Source organism: Arachis duranensis, chromosome 2 (assembly GCF_000817695.3).
Source record: "Arachis duranensis cultivar V14167 chromosome 2, aradu.V14167.gnm2.J7QH, whole genome shotgun sequence".
NCBI lineage: Eukaryota > Viridiplantae > Streptophyta > Magnoliopsida > Fabales > Fabaceae > Arachis > Arachis duranensis.
In genome coordinates this window covers 69,115,948-69,123,976 of record NC_029773.3, presented here as the reverse complement: position 1 = coordinate 69,123,976, position 8,029 = coordinate 69,115,948, and the positions used below count along the sequence as shown (strand labels likewise).

Here is an 8,029-nt window from a genome sequence, read left to right as displayed (position 1 = left end):
ACTCTCTTGTACCTCATTTGATTATAGTGGAGTTATTTCATTGATCTGGATGATTCGTGATTTTTACCTCTCACATTGAGTGGGTTTTTCACGTTAAAATCTCGGTGTCACAATTAGAAAATGGATTAATACAGACAGATTTAGTCTTTATTACAGACGGATTTTTGGTTACCGACAAAATTACCGACGGATTTTGTCCCTCTGTAAAAGCCCCGTCGGAAATTATTTACCAACGAATTTTTTTCCGTCGGAAAATTACAGACTGATTTTTACCAGTTACCGACAGATTTTCCCTCTGTAAATTCTCCCTCTATTTCCTGAAGGCGACGAACTTACAGACGGATTTTCCGTCTGTAATTATAGACGGATTTTCAGACAGATTTTTCGTTTGTAATTACAGACGAATTTTCCGACGGATTACAGACGGATTTTTCGTCTGTAATTACAGACGGATTTTTCGTCTGTAATTACAGACGGATTTTCCGACGGATTTTTCGTCTGTAATTACAGACGGATTTTTCGACAGATTTTCCGTTTGTAATTTAAACTTTGGAAAATCATGATTACAGACAGAAAATCCGTCTGTAAATCCGTCAGTAAGGTAAAATAGAAAATTTATTAATTTTTCTATTGGAAAATAAATACTTTAGATTTGTTTTCTAAATTTACTCCATCAAATACACTGTAAATTGAAAAAATGAAAGCCAAAAATCACATAGATAAACATAATATTCATTACATGATACCTATAAATTGGATGTTATTTTTCAACACCATTATTCAATATCTCACTATCTCGATAAAAAAATACCCCAAAATTTCTTTTAAACTACAACAGAGAAGGGCAGGACTTTCAGCCTAAATTTTAAAACTATTTCCTCATGCTCTCTTTAAAGTTTAAACTCTCCAATCTAATCTGAGTTACATGATTCTTCACTCCATGGTAGACTCTTGTGTGGCTGAAACTTGAAAGTATTTGTTCATCTAGTTCTTCTTCTTTGATTTGTTTACATTGGACTGAGCATATGCAATTCCCTGGTGTCAAAAAATAGGATATGGACAGATTTCAGAAGCCTAGCAATGGTTTATAGGATTAAAAAAAAGTGAAGAAGGATAACAAAAACACAACTTTAAAACAGAACTGCAAGAGAGAGAGATGCTTGCATGCTCTTGAAGCACATTTAATTTGTTCTTCAGGAACACTCACATTTAAGAGAGATGCTTGCATGCTCTTCAATCATGGTCATGCACAGAATGCATAAAAACAAACATGCATACAAGTTATTTGTCAGATTGAGTGAGATCCAATTCTTAGAGAATGAGAGCAAATATCTCTGCATAGCAAACCTGAAAAGATTCAACCAAGATCACAAGTTAACTAGATAAGCTTTCTAGAAAAAGGGGGATATATACAAATTAATAATTTAAGGGACTAGCCATTGACCCTGAAGAAGGAATCTCAAGCATAATAACAGTTTGAAGTTATTTAATTCCATGCAGATGTATCATTTAGTTAGCTACTGCCAGCAACAGTTAATCATAGATGCAACTGTGCCATAACAAACTATAAAAATTAATTCATGCATAAAACTCAATCATCACAATTAGCAAAAATTATTCCAATACCAAAATTATAAAATAAAAAGAGGTATTAAAGTCTGGTACACAAGCATCCCGTATAATGCAGGGTCCAAGCAAGGGGCATGCTCAAAGAAGAAAGGGAAAAAGATAAATTAATAATCAGTTGATACTTGATAGCATTACACAGGAAAGTATTGGAACACAGCAACAAACCTTATCAGCAGCTGCTTGCAATGTCAAATGATCTCCCCATTCTCCAGACCTGTTATAGTGGACAGAAGATGAATGAGTAAGTTGGAGAAAAAAGCTCACTAAATATGACGACAAAGGTCACTCATTCTAGGGTAAATAATAAAGGTAATAAGTACAAAAAGCTTAAATAATAAAGGTAATAATAATAACAATCAATAGTGTAAATCAAAGAAGCCGAATTTTGAATTCACAAGTCACATGAACCCACATATTAAAATATAAACATATACACACACATTAACAATATATAATGTAGTACCAGTAAAATAAAAATAAAAAAAAGGAAAAAAGAAAAGATGATTATGCCGCAATTACTAATTAAATATAGGCAGGAGAATGTCAATGATGCGAAATATACAGTCAAAACCAAATAACAGAAAACTGCAAATAACTATTCCCTATTGAAAATTATTTTAGTTTACTTCCATTCACCAAATCATTCAGATATTTAGGCAGTGAAACAATTTTATCTACTGCAGTAACCCCAACAGATAAAATAGACAATGACACTTCTGAATATCTTTTTCACAAAATTTGACACTAAGAATGCAAGCATAAGGTTTGTTAAAACATGAGAAAGACATACCCCTCCATTCTTGCTCTGTATAGGTCCATGAGAAGCCACAACATAAGGCTGGAAATAATTCGGCACTGACATGTTGGATGGAGAGAGACCATATTGTTGAAAGTAGGCAGGTATGGAAAGAGAGAAAAACAATGATAACCCAACAATGATGATATTCCGAGAGCTTCCAGCCTCACTATATTAGATTGCTTTCTCTAATCATTGCCAACTGAGACATTTGATTGAAAAGTTTGTATATGAAAAAATATCTTAGCTGTAAAACTTAAATATTCAAAATTTAGCATAAGTACTGTCCTCACCTGTAAACTATCAATCAGACTAAACTAGAAGTTTAAATCCACAAGCATGGTAGACACTTTGATATCTCCATATACAAACAACAGGATGAAGAAATAAACAAGCCAGAATTTTCATCAATGGTTTTAAATTGGGTATGCTAGTATGCTAGTATGCTGCTTGCTTTGCTTTCAATTCCCAAAAACCACAATTTAGTAAGTTTCTTTATGATTAGTACTCGAATTTAAACTAACTAAACTTGCCAATATACAGGACCAAGTAAATAATTGACAATTACAACACAACTAAAAATAGGGATCATCTAGAAATCCATAGGGGAAAGAAATTTAAATTTTACAACATAACTTCAGAGTCTCTTAGGACAGAAAAAGCATACTCAATGCCCATGGTTGGTAACTAGTTTTACTTAAGACCCCCCATGTTTTAATATCTTCAAAATAAAGAAAGTGAAAAGACAACCATAATTCGGGGAAAAAAACACTTTCTCTTGAATTTTAATTGATGCTGCCCAGTTCAGTGCATGATTCTCAACAAACATGAAAGATATTTTTCAGTGATGTTACCTTCTCATTGATATTCCTGGCAACCTCAAGTGCCTTTGTGTAAGTTTCACCAGCAGGAACACAGTAGTTGGCAAGTCCTGCAGTAAATGGAACGGTACACAATGTGTTATGTGTTCAAAGATATTCTTGTACCTCCAAATTAGTTAAAAGTTTATTAAACAATGATAAATATGGTGGGAACTAATCAACGTACCTAGAGCCTCAGCTTCTCTGCCGTAAACCCTTCAACCGGTCAATATAAGATCCTTTGCTATTGCCTTACTGATCAATCGAGGTAGTCTTCTTGTTGCACCAGCCCTGTCCAAATAATAATTCTATTAAGGCATTTTATTTTACACCATATGTTGATAATTGAGCTGTTAGTACACTCGTTTGAACTTGCATCAGCAGGAGAAATAAGTTGTTCTCCAAGCCAAAGCATTAAAAACATATGATGATAACCAAATCAAACAATCATTGAAAAAAGTAAAAGAAAAAAGATTCAAATTCGCTACTTCAATTCATCTTATTTAACAAGTATATTCTTCATTAACTATCTTGAAATTGTATCATTCATTCATTATCTGTTGGTAGTGAGCAGAACAAGTTTATAGATATCATTATTCTAATATGCAATCAATCAATTTCGTGACTCTAACCAATTTAATCACTAATATCCATAACATATATATTATCCTGTACTACTTCCTAGGTCAAAATTGGGGGCTAGGATTTAATGGTTTTCATCTTGTTTCTCACCTTCTTAAGGTCTGTGTTAAGCTTCCTAGATGCTTAAGTTTTATAAAGTCTACAAAACTAGAATAAAATATACTTGTATAACAGTAATTGTTTTAAGGGGTTCAACATTTAGCTTTGACTTATTGTTCGATCTTGCAGTTTAGCTATGACAAAAGACACCACCATAGACAAGAATCTAAGCACCCTAAGCATGGTTCCCAACATAGGCAAATGCTCTGTCATATCATTGATAATTGTCATGAGAGTGACACAACAGAGGATTCCCACGTTATGCAGAAATATCTCAACAGCAATAAACGTAAAAATAGCAAATATTACGGAAGTTTTAAGCAAATATTAGTACGGTATTATAATAACAAATGCTCTGTCATATCATATATGCTCAATGCTTAAATCCAACCAAGTTTTAAGTAAATAAAAACCAATTGACAATGCAATAAACTAATCAACTTTATCCTAATTCAGAGAGTAAATAAAGCATCTTCAAATAGTGAAGTCTTTGACACATCAATAACAATCACAACACTATTTACTCAACTTAGAAGCTACAACTCAATTTGATCATTTTCATTGATTCAGACACAGGAAATGTGGAAAGAAATCAGGACTAATTATTAGATACCAGCTAAGCTGGTGATAACAACCTCTCTGGGTGTGTTGCCTAATTAAATGCTTTATATCTTTTAGCAGCTATGATTGTCACATGCAAATTAAATATTGAAAGAGAGTCATATTGCAAATTTGTCCGATTATGCATATAAGAAAAATGAAACAACCGATTCCGTGAGAGAGTAACGAGCAAAAGAAGCCTCAGCTGAAGAAAAATACAAAATACGTACGAAGAGAAAAGTTAGGGTTTGCGATCTACCAGCTGCGCGACGGGAATCTGACAAAGAAAGCGCTGATCTGGAATGAAAAGAAGCTCGGAATCCGACGGCGACGGATCTTCTACGGTGGCGGTAGAGGCTGTGTCTATGTAGGGGCTGCGGTGGCTGCGCCGCTGAGGGGCTGCGAGGCTGTGGGGGTTGCGGGGAGCTGCGAGGGCTGATGCGGGGGCTGCGTGGCTGCAGTAGCGGCAGAGACTGCGGTGGCTGTGGGCGGCAGGGTGCAGGGCGAAGTGAATGGCGAGTGAATGGAGTGAATGGCGAGTAACTAGGTGTGAATGGCTGGTGAATAGAGTTAATCTTCAACTAGGGTTTTCAATATTTCCGATGGATTTCCTTTAAATTACAGACGGATTTTCCGTCTGTAATAATTTAATAAAATTCTACTTAGTTACAGACGGAAAATCTATCTGTAACCATTTCACGGGAAAAAAATTTAATTTTTTCGACGGAATTATAGACGGATTCTCTTTTTCGTCTGTAATTTATGCTAATCTATTTTTTTTTGTTTTTCGACAAAAAAATTTCTTTGAAATTCTGTCTGTATTTCAGTGGAATAAAATCCGTCGGAAATATCCCTCTGTAATAACTAGTTTTCTAGTAGTGTGTGTTCTTATTATTGATTTACTTACTATATTTTCTTGTTATAGTTGCTGCCATATTGTATTGTGAGTATTTTCATATTATTCTTGTGTTGGATATTTGTGTTTTTTCTACTGTTAGACTCTTTCAATGAGTACTAGTGAATTAATAATACAAAATATTAATGAAAAAAATTTATATGATTTAAGGTAGTTATTGTATTCTAGTCTTTTTATTTTTTTGAGAATCAGAATGTCATTAGTTAATTCGTAATTTAATTAAATTGAGAATGGTTTAAACTATTCGATTTAGTCCAACTGACCCAATCTTTTTAGTGCAAATATAGGATCCACCTATAAATTAAGGGTCAGAAAAATTAATTAGAATACAGAAGTATAATTATATCATAATCCAAATAAATTTCGTGTCACAGGAAATTAAACACATTTTGGTCAACCGAGACTACCAAACAAAACGAAATAAACCAAAAAAATATTTAGTACACAGGCCAAAACAAATAACTTTGATTTTAGGTCATGGGCAGATCCAAGAACCAAATTTACAAAATTACCCTTAACCCATTTTACTGTGTGTTTGAAAATTTTATTGAGATGAAATTGAATTAAATTCTTGAAATAATTGATTTGTAATTCAATTCTTAAATTTGGAATAAAAAATTAAATTAAAAATAAATCTCAAAAATATATTTAACATTAGTATTTTACCTTCAATTAAAGAAACTATTTATTTTTTATAATAATTGTGAAGGGAAGGAAGAGGAGAGAGAAGATGTGATGTGATGATAAATGATGATGAAGCGTAGAGAAGAAGAGAACGATAAAGGTTGGAGGGGCTCAAACAAAAAAAAAAGATAAAATGAATAAGAGAAAAATGAATAATCAAGTTTTTTGGTTGACTAAGTCTAATTAAATTAGTTTAAAATCAACAAAATTCATTTTTATTATTCTCATTAATCTATTAATCCAAATTTTATTGTTCAATTTGATTAGACTTAACTAACAAAAAGACTTATACTAATAGATATTTCAAAAAAAAAATATATTTGAAATATCAAATTATAATAAAATTAATTTGAATATTTTAACTTTAAATACAAATCTCTTTAGAATGGATTTGCAAATCAGAGATATTTTAGGTTTGATTTTTTTTGGCTTAAAAATGAGAATTAAAATTTTTAAAAGAGTATAAATTCAAATATTTTTTATGTTCTAAAATAACGAAACAAATTCAATTCTCAAAAGAATTCTGATTCTAGACTTTCCAAACACACTTTTATTGAATTGGCCCAATAGTTTATTTGTTTTTATTATAACTCAATTTCACTCATCTTTCTATGTGAGAAGAGCAATTGGATTTTTAAAAAATAAAAGTAAGAGGAGTGATTTCTCTCTTTTTCTCTTTAACTTTTAAAATCATGAATTGTGGGTTTAGCTAAAATAAGATTTTTAATTGGATAAGGAGACATTAGAGCTCAAATCTCAACTCTACAGTGTTAATGTCGACATCTAAAGTAGGGTTTGTTTATGGATACTCTTTATTTAATGACATGAGAACTCTAGGTTAGATTTTGTTAATGAATTGATGTGTTGATTGCTTAGAAAATTTGATGATATTTATGATAATTGATTGGGTTGTAAGTTAAGCGAATTCTGATGTTGATGTTGTAGATTATTGCATATATGAGCATTGGTAATTGATTTTGGAATCATGATATTTGGTATTGTTGTTATAAGTAGATAGGAATACTTTTAATTAAGAATAATTGAAACATGATTTATTGAATTTAGAATGGATGTGATATTGACGAGTGGATAGAATATATTGGGATTTAAACTTGTAGTATGGAGTAAGGATTTTGAGAGTTATTTGGATTTTGGTTCATATGTGATAATTACTGTTGTTGGATGTAGAAAGAAAATAGAATTTGATCATATTCTGCAATGTTTTCTACAAAATTTTGAAAAACTTTGGCATGACCATAATGGTATATAGAGCAATTGAGGTTTTAATAAATTTGTTAAAAAGAGAATTGAGTTTAATTTTATACCTCCAAAAAGTAGAAGTTACACGATTTTTTAACATTAATTATAAATTTTTGAACATCGAATGTTGCAGAGTATTTTTGTAAGGGATCTGATAACAAATGGACCACTGCAAATGCGATAAATTTTGCATATTTGACATTGAAAAAGCAGAAGATCATCGCATGACGTAGTTTCAAGTATGCGATGCCTTACGTATTCAAAAGGTGACCATATATATGAGGGTTTGTGAAAGTGAATGTGGGACGAGATCAAAAGTGATATCTTGCGTATATGGTTGTTATTCGTGTACACGATGGTCAAGGATAGTAGAGTCCCGCGTACGTGGTATATGGTCGCGTACGTGAAGGTACTTTTCCTGCTTGGCACTCTAGACCTCACAATTTTGTTTTTGATGGAGGACAAAAACTACTCAATTCAGCAAAATTTGTCCACAGAGAAGATGTATTTACGTATTTATGAAACGTGTTTTATTTTTCTCTC

General features: G+C 32.1%; 1 long non-coding RNA gene across 3 annotated transcripts; it reads right to left on the bottom strand.

The window, feature by feature from the left end:
• Positions 1 to 747: 747 nt before the first annotated feature.
• Positions 748 to 5,133, bottom strand: LOC107474798 (uncharacterized). Of its 3 annotated transcripts, none has more exons than XR_008005756.1 (7): positions 4,857 to 5,133; positions 3,473 to 3,576; positions 3,280 to 3,356; positions 2,420 to 2,627; positions 1,795 to 1,843; positions 1,208 to 1,347; positions 748 to 1,035 (listed from the first exon to the last, which is right to left on the bottom strand). It is a non-coding gene; the product is annotated as an uncharacterized LOC107474798 (long non-coding RNA). The 3 variants fall into 3 exon arrangements; XR_008005754.1 differs by having other exon boundaries at positions 4,886 to 5,133; XR_008005755.1 differs by lacking the exon at positions 4,857 to 5,133 and adding an exon at positions 4,662 to 4,700.
• Positions 5,134 to 8,029: the final 2,896 nt, after the last annotated feature.